Genomic DNA, 15,484 nt, shown 5'->3' with positions numbered 1-15,484 from the left:
TTTTCCATCACTCTGTGGATGCCTCATGTTGCCCTTTGGTAGCCAACCCTCCTCACCCACACCCCACCCCCATCCCTAGCCCCTGGCAACTAGTACTCTGTTGTCCATTTCTTTAACTTTGTCATTGCAAGAAAGTTATATGCATGGAATTAATAAATAACCTTTTGAGATTGGCTTTTTTCACTTCGCCTATTTATTTGTAGAGTCACTTAGGTTGTGTGTGTCACCTTATTCCTTTTTATTGCTGAGTAGTATTCCATGGATGTACATGGAGGACATCTGTGTTCGCAGTTTTTAGCTTTTAGGAATAAAGCTGCTACAGTTGTGTACGCCTTTTTGTGTGTTCAGTATGTTTTAGCAAGTCTTCTGGAAGACTGACACAATTCAGGTTTGAGAGCTGATGCCCTAGACTCAAAGAAGCCTTCCTCCTTCTCCTATACATTTAAAGTCTTTTCTACATAATATCCACAGTGACCTTCTCATTTTAATTAAACACTTTATTTTTTTATACTTTATGTAAGCTCCACGCCCAGCATGGAGCCCAACACAGGGCTTGAACTCACAACCCTGAGATCAAGACCCAAGCTGATATCAAGAGTCGGACACTTTAATGACTGAGCTACCCAGATGCCCTAGCGTGATCCTTTTAAAATCACACCCCATCAGAACTTTCCAGTGGCTTCCTATCACTGGGAATAAATTCTGAATTTTTACTTCCTGTGACCTATAAGACTGTAATCTGGTCTCACACATCTTTGATCTCTTCATTGCCTAGGATTCTTCCCTCCATGTTCACTTCCACTCTTGCTGTTTTGATCTCTTCTCGTTCCTCAGTAAGGCCAGACGTGTACTTAACTTTAGTGTCTGAGTTGCTCTTCTCTCTGCTGGAACTCTTCTCCCAGATGTCCGCATGCCTGGCTTCCTCTCTTTAATCTCTGCCCAGATGTAACTTTGACAGAGAGGGCTTCTTTCAGAAGAGAGTTTGTAAAATAGCAAACTCTACACTTGTCTGTTTCCCCATCACTTCCTTATTTTCATCTCACTTTTTTTGGAGAACTTTTAACCCATCTGTGTGCATGTAAATAATCTTGGCTCTCACTCCTAGAATGTAAACTTCATAAATGCAGAACTGTATTTGTAGCTTTAGAGGCTAGCACAGGTCCTAGTAATGGTATATACTCAAAAGAATAATGAAAGAATTGTAGGATTGTATGTATTAAGTTAAAATGCTTTGAGAACTGGAAACTTACATAATATGGATCGTTGTAAAGGACTAGTCAGTATTTTTCTGTTACCCAGAATTAGTAACATAGTGCTGGCCAAGGACTTGACATCAAAAGATGTTGGAAGGAGGTTAACATGGGAAAGGGAGTGTTGGCTATGACTTGGCACTTATTCAGTCGCCACAATAATCCTGTCAAGTAGGGCATTCTTTCTGTTTTGCAGATGAAACAGGCTTGGGTCATTTCCCCTAAATCACATTAGAACCTAGAGTTGCTAACTAAAAACTTATGATCCTAGTACTGATAACATGGCACATTTAAAAATAATTTTTGCAACTGATGAGATGATACAATAGACAATTACAACATCTACAAAATGTTAACATTTCAAGTTCCACAGAGGGCCCATACACTTTACCCAATATCCCGCGGGTACACAACAGCACATGGAGTAGTCACATTCACATTCTAAATTTAACTTATTTGAAATTACTATGTATACTACAATAAACCTTAAACATTGTATTATCTTTCCTTGAATGACTCCATTTCTATTGAGGTATGTTTTACATACAATTAAAAAGATCTTAAATGTATATTTTTGATAAGTGGTGTCAATTATATACCCTGTAACTACCACACCAAGATGGGGACCAGGATCTCCTTGGACCTGGGATCCTTAGTATATCACATGTGGTAGGTGCTCAACAAAGGTTTTTGAGTAAAATGTATTAAGGTTTTTTGAGATTGACAGATGAATTGTAATAGAGAAGTTTGAATTGATGTTTTCTTCTTCCTGTAAGAAGCAAATATATTAAAAGGTAAAATCAGAGTTTTACTCAAAACTAGAATGATAAAAAAGAAAGGTATTGTAGCATTTTCTTTCCTATTGTGTCAAGGATAGTCCAGAAGAGGGAAGTAAGGAAAAGATTATGGAAACAGGAAAAGACATTTTTCTCCTGAAGAAAACTGAGACTTGTGCTACTAACAGGATATAAGCCATGAAATGTCAGCAGCTCCCCCGGGTTCCCTAAGGCATATTGAGGGTGAGACCAGAGACTAGAAGGAAGCTCCCAGGAAGCAATACTAGAGGCTCCAGAAGGAGTGTCCTAGAAAGCAGAATTGAAGGCCCCCAGAAACTTCCAGGAAAAGAAGTTTCTATTTCTGCCTCATGGAATTTCATATTGCTGCAGACCAGTGACCACAGCAGATTTTCCTTTCTCCCTTTTTCTGAATCATAATTTTAATTTGGTTATGTTTCTCCTATGCCATCTTTTTGTATATTAGTAAATTGGAGCAAGTTAACTTGACTTAAAGTTTTCTTAGATTGCTGGACCATGAGGCAGCCCAGGTGGCTCAGTGGTTTAGCGCTGCCTTCAGCCCAGGGCCTGATCCTGGAGACCTGGGATCGAGTCCCATGTCGGGCTTCCTGCATGGAGCCTGCTTCTCCCTCTGCCAGTGTCTCTGCCTCTCTTTCTCTGTGTCTCTAATGAATAAATAAATAAAATCTTAAAAAAAAAAAAAAAAAAACCAGATTGCTGCACCATGGAGAGCCATTTGGAGCAGATGGGAAGTACACGTTTCCTAGACTTTCTGAACTTTGACCTGGATGCAATGTCTAGATGAGACTTGGGAATTATTTCCTTGGGAGAGGATTTACTGTGAGTTATATATGAGCATTAGTACATATAAATATTTGGTCAGCAAAGAAATAGACACTTCAGAGAATGTTAATTTATCAAAAATTTATTTTCTGTTTCAAATTGTCAGATTTAGCTGCTCATTGCAAACAAGATAAAAGTGTCTCAAACTTCTTTGCAGTTAGTTGTGACTCCTTAACTAATAGTTTGATCAGTGAGATGTAAGCAGAAGTGTTGTGTGGTACTTCTGAGAAGTCTCCTTAGGGAAGTATGTTTCCTGGAATGGATATGAAATGACAGGCTTACAGTTAGTTACTCTGGGCCATGAAGATAAAGGCCAGGCCCTAAGGAATGGCAGTGTGTACCATTAGGAGTCTAGGTCTCTGAAGACTTTAATGAAAAACCCCTGTTTTTCCACACTTTCACTGACTCATGTGTCATCAGATTTCCTGGTCTTTCTAAGCAGATGAAATATGATGTTTTGTAGTTTTAAATATCATTTTTCTTATGAATGGGATAGAACATATTTTCATATATTTAAGGACCATTTGTGTTTCCTTTAGTCCATTTTCCTGATGGAGTATTGATCTTTTCCATATTGATTTATAGGCACTTTATATTTTAGGGAATTTATTTGTATCTGTGATATGAGTTGTAGATATTCCCCAGTTTGTCATTTGAATTTGCTTGTGATCATTCTTGTCAAACAGAAGCTTTTGAATTTTACAAATCAGATTATTGACTTTTTAAAATGCCTTAAAAATTTTATACCATACTTATAATAGTCTTTTTCTATCTTGAGATTAGAAAAAAACGTTTTCCCAAACTTTGCTATATTTGGTTTACATTTCTATATTTTTTCCATTTTTAATTAATAACTAAGACGGTTTCTCATTTTACTTCACCATAATGAAGTTATGATCTTTACTACCTTGAATTCTGGTTCCAGGGAGGAGATAAGATCAAATAGATTATCTAACATAGATAGGATCAACTAGACAAAGTACGGGCACAGTGAAGTAAGAAGTTTTAGTATAAATTTCAAAAGAATCTGATTAGTTTCTTGTGGGCATCATACTGTCTTTTTCCTTTGGGCCTCAACAAATGCCCATTCATTAATTCTTTCACTATTTCTTATCTCTATCCCAACCCTACCCATTTGCTTAGATTTCTCACTGTAAGGGCCAGGACCTAGTCAATTTCTTTACTGCTATATATATCCCTAACACCTAACATTATGCATGGCATAACCTAACATTAATGAGGTCTTAATCTTTGGTAGGCAAAGAAGTAGATGTGGTATGGAATAAAGCCTACTGAAATCCATTTTTGTGTAGTCTCTGAAATCTTTGCTTAGCTCAGTTCTCTGGTGTTCCAGCAACTGTTCTGTGTTGGGTCTCTGGGAGTCTGACTCTGTGCTCATACAGCTTGGGACCAAGGATTGGAGAAGAGTTTCTGTAAAGATTCATCACTGAATACATTTTTTCGGTGGAGTATATCCAAGACCCACGTGCAGTGCTAATGTGAGGAGAAGTATATGTAGGGGTCTGTAGTTAGAGACATGTGGGTGAGTTAGATGGAAGCAGAAAATGGGGAATGGCAGAAGAAAGAGTCTGGATGTTTTCTGATAGGTGATGGAGAGCTATTATCTGTTACAAACTTAAAAAGACAAGTGTTTTGTTAGAAATAGAGTAAAACTGTTCATGAAATGCATAGTATTTGTCTTTCTCTGACTGACTTATTTTGCTTAGCATTATACTCAGTGGCTCTATTCATGTTGTTGCAAATGGCAAGATTTCATTCTTTTTTATGGCTGAATAATAGTCCATTTACATGTACCATATCTTCTTTATCCATTCTGCTATCCATGGGTATTTGGTCTGCTTGCATAGTTTGGGTATTGTAAATAATGCTGCAATAAATATAGGGGTACATATATCCCTTTGCATTTATGTTTTTGTATTTTTTTAATAACTACCCAATATTGGAACTACTAGATTGTAGGGTAGTTCTGTTTTTAATTTTTTAAGGAACCTCCATACTGTTTTCCATGGTGGCTGTACCAGTTTGCCTTCCCACCAGCAGTGTAAAAAGGTTCCCTTCTTATGGAAGGGAAGGATATGGAAGGTTCTCCATATCCTTGCTAATGTTTGTCTTTTGTATTTTTTATTTTAGTCATTCTGACTGGTGTTATCTCATTGTAGTTTTCATTCGCATTTCCCTGATGATGGATGATGTTGAGCCTCTTTTCATGTGTCTGTTTTCCATCTCTATGTCTTCTTTGGATAAATATCTGTTCATGTCTTTGCCCATTTTTTAATTGGATTATTTGTTCTTTGGGTGTTGAGTTGTATCAGTTCTTTATAGATTTTGGCTACTAACCTTTTATCAGATATGTCATTTGCAAATATCTTCTCCCATTCCATAGGTTGCCTTGTCGTTTTGTTGATAGTTTCCTTTGCTGTGCAGAACCAAGGCTAATTTTTTTAAAACAATTTTATTTATTTTATTTGAGAGGGAGAGAGCAGATTGAGAGAGAACATGAATGTGAGGAGGGTTGGGGCAGAGGGAGAAGGAGAAGTAAACTCCCCACTGAGCAGGGAGCCTGACACAGGGCTCAATTCTAGGACCCCAAGTTCATGACCTGAAGGCAGATGCTTAACCAACTAGCCACTCAAGTCCCCCCCAAGACTAATTCTTAATTATTATGTTAGATATTTCTTAGTAGGTGAGTATTATTTTAAATCCCATTCCTAACCCTACTTTTTGTTTTAATAGTAGAGTAACTGATTTGGGAGAAGGGATAAGAAAAAGAAAGGTAAATAAAAGAGTATTTCCCAATAATGGATTTAAGATGACTTTTTTTTTCTATTACTCTTTTCTCTGTTTCAGTGTGGTATGTTTTATTGACCTGTTTTCAAATCCATTAATTGTGTTTTCTGTTGTGCTGCTAACCCATCTGATAAATTCTTAACTTCTGATACTTTATTTTGCAATTACTGGATGTCTACTTGGTTTCTTTAAAAAATATTCTAGGGATGCCAGGGTGGCTCAGTCAGTTCAGCATCCGATTCTTGTTTTGGCTCAGGTAGTGATCTCAGAATCTTGAGATTGAGCCCTGGGTAGGGTCTGTGTTGGGTGTGGAGCCTGCTTAAGATTCTCTCTCTCCCTCTCCTTCTGTTTCTCCTCCCCTAAGCCCCTACTAATGGGTACACTCTTTCTAATTCTCTGTTGATGTACTCCGTCTTGTCATCCTCATTGTCAGTCTTTACTTCAATTTGAACATATTCATTATAGTTATTTTGAAGTCTTCTCTGCTAACAACAATGTCCGGATCATCTCTGTACCTTTTTCTAGCTCTTTGCTATTAGTAAGTTCACCTTGACAATTCTCACCTGGTAAATTTTTTTTCATGGTAGTTATTATGGATGTTACTTTGTAGAAGTTCAGATTATGTTCACTTCCTCTAAAAAGTGTTGAATTTTGTTCTAGTGGCCAGTAAAATTAGTGGCAGTTCACTTAAATTTTGATGAAGATTGGATTTAGACTGTTAAGGGGGGTTATTTCAGTTTTGGCCTTATTCCTAGGGTATAGCCATTCCTCCTAGAGCATGATCTATATTTCTAGGGCATGACCTTTCTTTGTAACTTATCTGAAAGTCTAGAAACCAATATCACTCTACTCTGGTTGGATTTGAACTCTGTCATCTTCCCAGAACCGTGCAGGCTCTGAAATTTCTGCTCAGTTCTTCCGGCTCTCAGCAGTTATTCTGTGCTAGGCCTCTGGAGTCTCACCCTGTGGTCGCACAGCTTGGGACCAAGGACATGAGATTTCTGTAATATTTTAGGAATTCCTCCTCTGGAATTTTCTCCTGTGTATTTCACTCATCTCCATCACCTGACCTCCAAATCCCAGCCACTGTGGCAGTCTCAAACTCCAGTCTCTGTTTCCTTGCCTGATGAGAATGTAACTTTATTCTTGTATTCAACTTCCCAGGCAGGATGAATGTAAAGTTCACATCATTTCATTCTTTCATCCTCTGTTTTGGTTGCTGTCCAATCCTGAAGATAGTTATTTTATATATTGTGTCTATTTTATGTCAGGAAGGGTAAGTCTAATACCAGCCATTCTGTCAAGTCTGGAACCAAAAGTCTAAGACAAATTAATTTTTCAATTGATATAGTTGTTAGTGAGAGGTGGAATTGGTGCATATGCTTGGCTTAATCTTATTTTTCTTTTGATTTTTTTTTTTTTGTTATACTTCCTTTCTAAAAAGAGGCTCTAATTAACAGTGTTGATGTGGGTGGGTAGCTGGATTATTAGAATTTTAAAATGCATTGAAGAGAACTCCCACAAGTTATTTTCCTTGAAAAGGTTTCCATAGAACTGTTAATTTCTTTTTCTTACAGAGCAAGACTCCTCTCTGAAAGACTAGCTGTAGGAAATCAGCATATATCAGTCCTTTTTAAAAATCTCAGCTGGAAGAAAGCATATTACTGTGGTTTTGCTTTCTGATTAGGTGAGAGAATGCCTAGGGTATGCATATCTAAGAATGATGGCAAATGAAATAGGTCTGATCTCAAAACGACTTTTTGAACTATAACAAATCAGGACACATGGCGGGGGGGAAGCTAAATGTCTTTTTAATATTCTGTTCTCTGAGACTGAAGTTCTGAATGTTTAAGAATGTTAATTCTAGCAATTGACATCTCTACAAATGACTTGTGTAAATCACAGAGCTTACAGTTTCCAGAGTACAGGTTAAGATTGTTTTATTGGCTGTCAGGCTACTATTGCATATTGGAGAATGTCAAATGTGTTGTTTTCTACAGAAGTGGAGGATTCTCCTAAAAGATTATTGCATAAAAGAGCTTTGACTATACACTAGTTCAGTATCATCTGTGGCAGCTTCTGAAATGGCTTCCAATGATCCCGGCCTCATGGTATTCATACCTATATTAGTTTGCTTAAGGCTGCCATAACAAAATACCAGACTGGGTGACTCAAACACAAAAATGTATTTTCTCACAGTTCTGGAAGCTAACAGTCCAAGATCAAGGTCTTGACAGGCTTTGTTTCTCCTATGGTCTTTCTTGCCTTGTAGATGGCTGTCTTCTCAGTGTTTTCATAATCACTATCCTCAGCTCACATGTCCCCAGTGTTTTTTCCTCTTCTTATAAGAATACTAGTCCTATTGGATTAGGGCCCTGCCCATATCTCTTAACCTTAATACCTCTCTAAAGGTTCGGTCTCTTAATACAGTCACATTCTAATGAGAATTAGGACCAAATTTTAGGATGACTCAGTTCAGTTCCTGACAATACCCTTGTATAATTCCTTCTCCTTGAGTGTGGGATGGACCTTGTGACTTGCTTTTAATAAATCAAATATGGCAAAAGTGATGATATGTCATTTTTCCTATTAGGCTTCAAAAGACTATTGCTTCTGTCTTGCTCAATCTCTCTGGCTTTGCTTGCTTGCTTGTTCTGATGGAAGCAAGCTATCAAATTGAGATTTGCCTTGTGGAGAGGCCCAGTTGGCAAGGAACAGAAGATATCTGCTGGATGGCTAGCATCCAGCAAGGAATTGTGGCCCCCTTTCCAATAATCCAGTAGGAACTGTATTCTGCCAATAGCCACATGAGTGAACTTGGAAGCAGATTCTTTCCCATTTGAGCCTTGAGAGGACTAGTTTTGGGTAACACCTTGACTGCAATTTGGTGAGAGACTGAGCCAGAGGACCCAGCTAAACTGCACTGGATTTCTGACTCATAGTAACTGTGAGCTGATAAATGTTGTTTTAAGCCACTAGTTTTGTTATAATCATAATATAAAATAATGTATAATATATTTTGCTATACTCTATAAACTCTATACAATGAGAGCACCTAATATACTCTTATGTTGAGAATAAGTTCCACTTATGGACTATCCATGTGTACTACAATGCTGTTTCTTTCCATTATTATCTTCTTTAATTCTCATTACAACCTGTTTCATCCTCAGTTTACAGAACAGAAAATGGGTTAGATAAATGCCTTGGGTCATATTCCTAAAAGGTGATAAATGGGGATCTGAACCCATAGGCCTACTCTAGACCTGGCACCAACACAGGCTTCATAATTTGTGTAGCCCTGTGAAAAGCAAAAATGTGGGGCTCCTGTTTAAAAATTGTTAGGAATTTTAAGATGTTAGCTGTAGAGCATGAAACCAAGTTCAGGGCTTTTTTGAGTATAGGGTTCTGGGTGGCTACCCAGGATGTTTGCCATTAAGCCTGCCCTGGCTTACACTCTTAACCTAGTATGACAATATTGCTTCCCACCACTAAGTAGGAAAATATTCTAGATAAGCACTCTGAAGCCAGTGAGACAAAATGACATAGAATCAGATATCCACATTCTCAGACTGTAGTTCCCTTCTCTATATCACATTGTCTTCTTAGAGCAGTAATCTTGTGTTCTACTCAACACCTTGCCTGGGCTTTGAAGCTTCTGTGAAGTTTTCTTCCCACTGATGGACTCTTCATCAAGGATGAGAGGAACACTGATGCTGTTCCTGCTTGACTGACCATATTCTAGTATATATTCTACTGGGGGCATATTGCCTGAATGGGAAGGGAGCACACAGAACCAAGGAGTTCTGTGCCCAATTCCAATACTATATGGTGAGTTTCTTCCTATTTAGGCAATTGTTTCCTCTGTGGCTTCTTGTGTAGTAAAGGGTTAACTCATCAGTCCTGGGTTGTCCAAACCTCATACATGCCAAAGGTCTTTAGGACTGATCCTTGACTATCACAGGAGAGTTAATCTCTAAGCCCTTGGGATATCCTACCTGATAAGAGTGTATTTGTATACTTGGGGTCTTGGGCCAGGCCAGAAAATTTATACTAACAATGTGATTTAGGCTCTGTTTTTTTTTTTTTTAATTTATTTAATTAATTAATTTATTTTTTACCTGGGACCCTGGTCTACGCTGTATCAGCTTGACCTCTGGAGGGAACTGAAAACTGAGTAGCTAAGGTCAGTCATGTGAGTGCTTCATAAAAATTCTAGATACTAACCCTTGGGTGAGCTTCCCTGGTAGGCAATACTTCACACATGTCACACATCATTTCTGAGAGAATCAAGAAGTGTCCCACTCCACTGGGAGTAAACATCTGGAAGTTTGTATTGGTTTCTCTTGGACTCTGTCCTGTGTGACTTTTTCCTTTGCTGATTTTAATCCCTATACTTTCACTGTAATAAACCATAACCATTAATATAACAACTTTTCTGGGTCATGTAAATCCCTCTGTTGAGTTTGGGTGTCCCCATTATATTTTATTATTATATTATTTGCTTATATGATATTCTTTTCCTCTGACTTCTTTCAAGATTTTCTCTTTGTCTTTGATTTTCTGCAGTCTGAATATGATATGCTTACCTGTAGGGTTTTTGCATTTACCCTGTGGTTCTCTGAGCTTCCTGGATCTGGAGTTTGGTGCCTGTCTTTCAGTTTGAAAAATCTCTCAGCCATTATTAATTCAGATATTTCTTCCACACTCTTTCTTCTCCTGGTATTCCCATTATATGTATGTTATGCCTTTTTTAATAGTCCCACAGTTCTTAGGTAATCTGTTCCTTCCTTTCTTTTTTTCTCATTGATTTTCAGTATGAGGGGTTTCTATTGACACATCTTCAAGCTCAATAATTCCTTCTTCATTCTTCATTTCACTGATGCGGCCATCAAAGGCACTCTTCATTTCTGTTACAGTGTTTTTGATTTACAGCTTCTGTCCTAGAGTTTCCATCTCTTTACTAACATTACCCATTTGTTCTTGCGCTTTGTCTATTTTTTCCATTAATGCCCTTAGCATATTAATCATAGTTACTTAAAATTTCCTATTTGATAATTCTAAAGTTATCTATAATCTCTGTCATATCTGAGTCTGATCCTGATGTTTGTTTTGTCTTTTAAGACTGTGTGTTTTACCCTTTAGTATGTCTTATAATTATTTGTTGATAATTGGGCATGACATATCAGATAAAAAGAACTGAAGTTATTAGGATATTAGTTTGTTTTATCTAGCTAGGAGTTAGGCTGTATTTGCCTTTTTTTTTAAGAGTGGGAAAGTTGGGGGGGGTACTTAGGGGCAGTGGGAGAGAGAGAAACTTAAGCAGGCTTCAAGCCCAGTAGGGCTCCATCTCACAATCCTGAGATCATGACCTGAGCCAAAATCAATTGGACACTTAACTGACTGAGCCACCCAGATGTCCTTGTGTTTACTATTTTTAACCTTAGCTTATGGTTATGTTTTTAAGCAATATTGATTCTGAGTGGACTCTTACAATTTTCAAGAATGGGAAAATATTTGTTATAATGATAAGCAAAATAAAATAGCAGGATTATGTGTATATCTATCTATCCATACACACACACACACACACACACACACACACAATCTAATCTTAATGTGCTGCTTTAAAAAGCACAGGAAACCATATGGTGTGGATATTATCAGCCATATTTTGGAGATGAGGAAACTGAAAGCCCAGGGAAACTCCGAATAACTTTCTTAATATCAGATAATTAGAAAGTAACAGAATAGACATTTAGATGCCAGTCTGTCTAACAAGTGGTTCATGCCTTTTTTCACTGTGGGATACTCCCTTTCCGTAATATGGCATTGAAGTTAATGAAATATGATTGGCCAGTATGGCTTTAAAAAAGAATTCTTTTACAATTTGAGGCATAAATGGTGTCAGATCAGCCTGGGACTTTGGATAAGTTGCAGCAGGACCTGGGTGTCCAGCAGGGGGAGTGGGAGAGCAACATCTGCCTGGCGAAAAGGTCTGCGCTATAGACACTATAAGGTCACGGTGTTGTTGCTTTGGTGGTTTTAGTGTTCTACTTGGCTCCTAGCTTGGAATTCATGATCAGTGCTTTGCCTTTGTTTCCTTTTTGTTGAGAGAATTGTCTCTGTCACTATTGTTGCCTTGTCTAAGAAGGGAGTGAGAATCGATATCAGAAAAACTGTGTCTTTGGACCCCATGATATGCTTGGTGGGGCATATATAGAAGCTTAATGAAAAGCCAAATGGATTAAGAATCCATCTGACAAAACTTGATAGGACTAGAGTATATGTTATCTTAAGTCATTTCTAGAACAAGGCCAATAATAAATAAATAAAAACAGAAAATAGGAGATAATATAAAATAGTCATGTCCTGGAATGTTATATGTAGGAAGACTGGGCCCCTCTTAGGCAGAGGCAGAGTGTAGGAAGTAAATGGTAGAAATAGGCCAGAGGATCCACACTGAAGGGTTAAGAGACAGGTTGATGAAGCCAAGAGGATCCAAGAGGGTAACAATGGGCTGCATGACCAAGCAGCTGGACTGCATGTCGTGGGAGCTGGACTGCATGTCGTGGGAGCTGGACTGCATGTCGTGGGAGCAAAATATAGATCAGGTTTGGTCTACAGAGATGATGTTGGAACAGAGATAGCAGTGATGCAGTTGCAGTTGAAAGCAAAGAGTAGCTGGATAAGGATGCAGAGGTGAACCAAGCTCAGAAATGTGGTTATAGTTGGCTATGAGATAGGAAATGTGAAGTCTGGAGAGATGAACTGAGGTCTGGTCTTAAACTTGCCAGGGTAAGGATGGAATATTTATGGAATATTATGGGATATTTATGGAATTCCCAGTGCCTGGATACAGGGAGCAGTCATATACATTATCTCAATAGGAACTATTTGGGGATAGGAGCCATTCTTTTTTTTTTTTTTTTTTTTTAAGATTTTATTTATCCATTCATGAGAGACACAGAGAGGCAGAGACATAGGCAGAAGGAGAAGCAGGCTCCTCACAGGGAGCCTGATGTGGGACTAGATCCCAGGACCCTGGGATCATGCCCTGAGCCCAAGGCAGATTCTCAACCACTAAGCCACCCAGGCATCTTAGGAAGCCAATCTTTATACAATGCACATTGCTAAATATCCTTAGAAGGCTGTCATATGAAACAAAGGCATCCAAAACAGCTGGTGACCACCATGAATTGTTTCTCAGGAAGATTTTGTTTGTTTGTTTTGTTTTGTTTTGTTCTCCAGTCTTTGGCACACATACATTCTTCTTTTGATTTGTGTCAGGCTGAGGAGAAATGATTAGATTTCTGTTATATTCTTAGTTGGGATTCAGGCATAGATTAGAGCCTTTCTGATGACCTGGGGAATGGTTCCAGCTAATTAGTGGAAAGGAAGCAACCATTTCAACTTATGAGTTCTACGGGATTTAAGGTGGAGGGAGGGTGAGGCATAATGCCAAGAATTCGTCTCCAAATGGCTAGTGAAACCATTAAGTACTTTCAGCGTGGGACGTTAAATTCAGAACTTACATAAGCCAAGATTCATCATTATTGGCTCATCAAAATTATAGTTTAAAAATTCAAAGTATTGAAAACATTTTTTTATTAAAGCAAAGCTGAAAAAATACATCTAAATGTTTTTGTGTTACAAAATTCATGGTATGTTTTTTAAAATATTATGTTTCTAATTTTTAAAAGTGGTAGATGCTTATTGAAGGAAAAAAACTCCTGGGAAACATAAAAGTGAGAAAAAAAAAGATAAAGAAAATATCACCTGTAATCTACTTAGAGATGATCACTTTTTAAATAATTAATTAATTAATTTTTAACTAACATATAATGTATTACTAGTTTCAGAGGTAGAGGTCAGTAATTCATCAGTTGCATAGAATACTTGGTGCTCATTATATCACGTTCCCTACTTAACGTCCATCACCTTGTTACCCCATCTTCCCACCCTACTCCCCTCTAACAACCCTCAGTTTGTTTCCTGTGATTAAGAATCTCTCATGGTTTGTCTCCCTATCTGATTTTGTCTTATTTTATTTTTCCCTCTCTTCTCCTATGATCCTCTGTTTGGTTTCTTAAATTCCACGTATGAGTGAAATCATATAATACTTGTCTTTCTCTGATTGACTTACTTTACTTAGCATAATACCCTCTAGTTCCAACCATGTTGTTGCAAATGGCAAGGCTTCATTCTTTTCGAGGGTTGAGTAGTATTCCAGTGTGAGTGTGTGTGTGTGTGTGTGTGTGTGTGTGTGTGTGTATGGGGTGTATACCACAACTTCTTTATCCATTCATCTGTTGATGGACATCTGAGCTCTTTCTAGCCATAGTTTGTCTATTGTGGACATTGCTGCTATAGACATTGGAGTGCAGGTGTCCCTTTGGATCATTGCATTTGTATCTTTGGGGTAAATACTTACTGCAATTGTTAGGTCATAGGGTAGCTCTATTTCAACTTTTTGAGGAACCTCCATACTGTTTTCCAGAGTGGCTACACCAGTTTGTATTCCCATGGCAGTCTAAGATGATTCCTTTTTCTCCCCTCCTCACCGACATGTCATTTCCTCAGTTGTTAATTTTAGCCATTCTGACAGGTGTGAGGTGGTATCTCGTTATGGTTTTGATTTGTGTTTCCCTGATGCTGAATGATGTCAAGCATTTTTTTCACTGTGTCTTTTGGCCATTTGTATGTCTTCTTTGGAGAAATGTCTGTTCGTGTCTTCTGCCCATTTTTTAAAAAAGATTTTATTTATTAGAGAGAGAGAGAGAGAGAGAATGAGAGAGGGGACACGCCAGGGGAGTGGGAGAGGGAGAAGCAGGCTCCCCACTAAGCAGGGAGCACAATGCAGGGCTCGATCCCAGAACCCTGGAATCATGACCTAAGCTGAAGGCAGATGCTTAACTGACTGAGCCACCTAGGTGCCCCCTTCTGCTCATTTCTTGATTGGATTATTTGTTCATTGGGTGTTAAATTTGATAAGTTCTTTATAGATTTTGGATACTAGTCCTTTATCTGATATGTTACTTGCAAATATCTTCTCCCATTCTGTTGGTTGTCTTTTGGTTTTGTAGACTGTTTTCTTTCCTTTGCAGAAGTTTTTTTATCTTGATGAAATCCCTGTAGTTCATTTTTGCCTTTGTTTCCCTTGCCTTCAGAGACATGTCTAGCAAGAAATTACTACCACTGTGGTCCAAGAGGTTGCCGCCTGTGTTCTCCTCTAGGATTTTGATGGATTCCTGTCTCACATTTAGGTTTTTCATCCATTTTGAGTTTATTTTTATGTATGGTATAAAGAAATAGTCTGGTTTCATTCTTCTCCATGTGGCTGTCCAATTTTCCCAACACCATTTGTTGAAGAGATTGTCTTTTTTCCATTGGATATTCTTTCCTGCTTTGTTGAAGATTAGTTGGCCATAGAGTTGAGGGTCCATTTCTGGGTTCTCTATTCTGTTTTATTGATCCATGTGTCTGTTTTTGTGTCAGTACCATACTGTCTTGATTACAGCTTTGTAACAGAGCTTGAAGTCTAGGATTGTGATGTCTCCAGCTTTGATTTTCTTTTTCAACATTCCTCTATTTGGGTTATTTTCTGCTTCCATACACATTTTAGAATTATTTGTTTCAGCTCTGTGAAAAAAGTTGATGGTATTTTGTTAGGGATTGCATTGAATGTGTAGATTGTTCCAGATGTGGAACAATATTCTTTCTCTTTTTAACAATATTTGTTCTCCTAATCCATGAGCATGGAATGTTTTTCCATTTGTTTATTCCTCA

This window comes from Canis lupus, chromosome 14 (genome assembly GCF_003254725.2).
Source record: "Canis lupus dingo isolate Sandy chromosome 14, ASM325472v2, whole genome shotgun sequence".
In the NCBI taxonomy this organism is placed as follows: domain Eukaryota; kingdom Metazoa; phylum Chordata; class Mammalia; order Carnivora; family Canidae; genus Canis; species Canis lupus.
Note: the sequence above shows the minus strand (reverse complement) of the source record.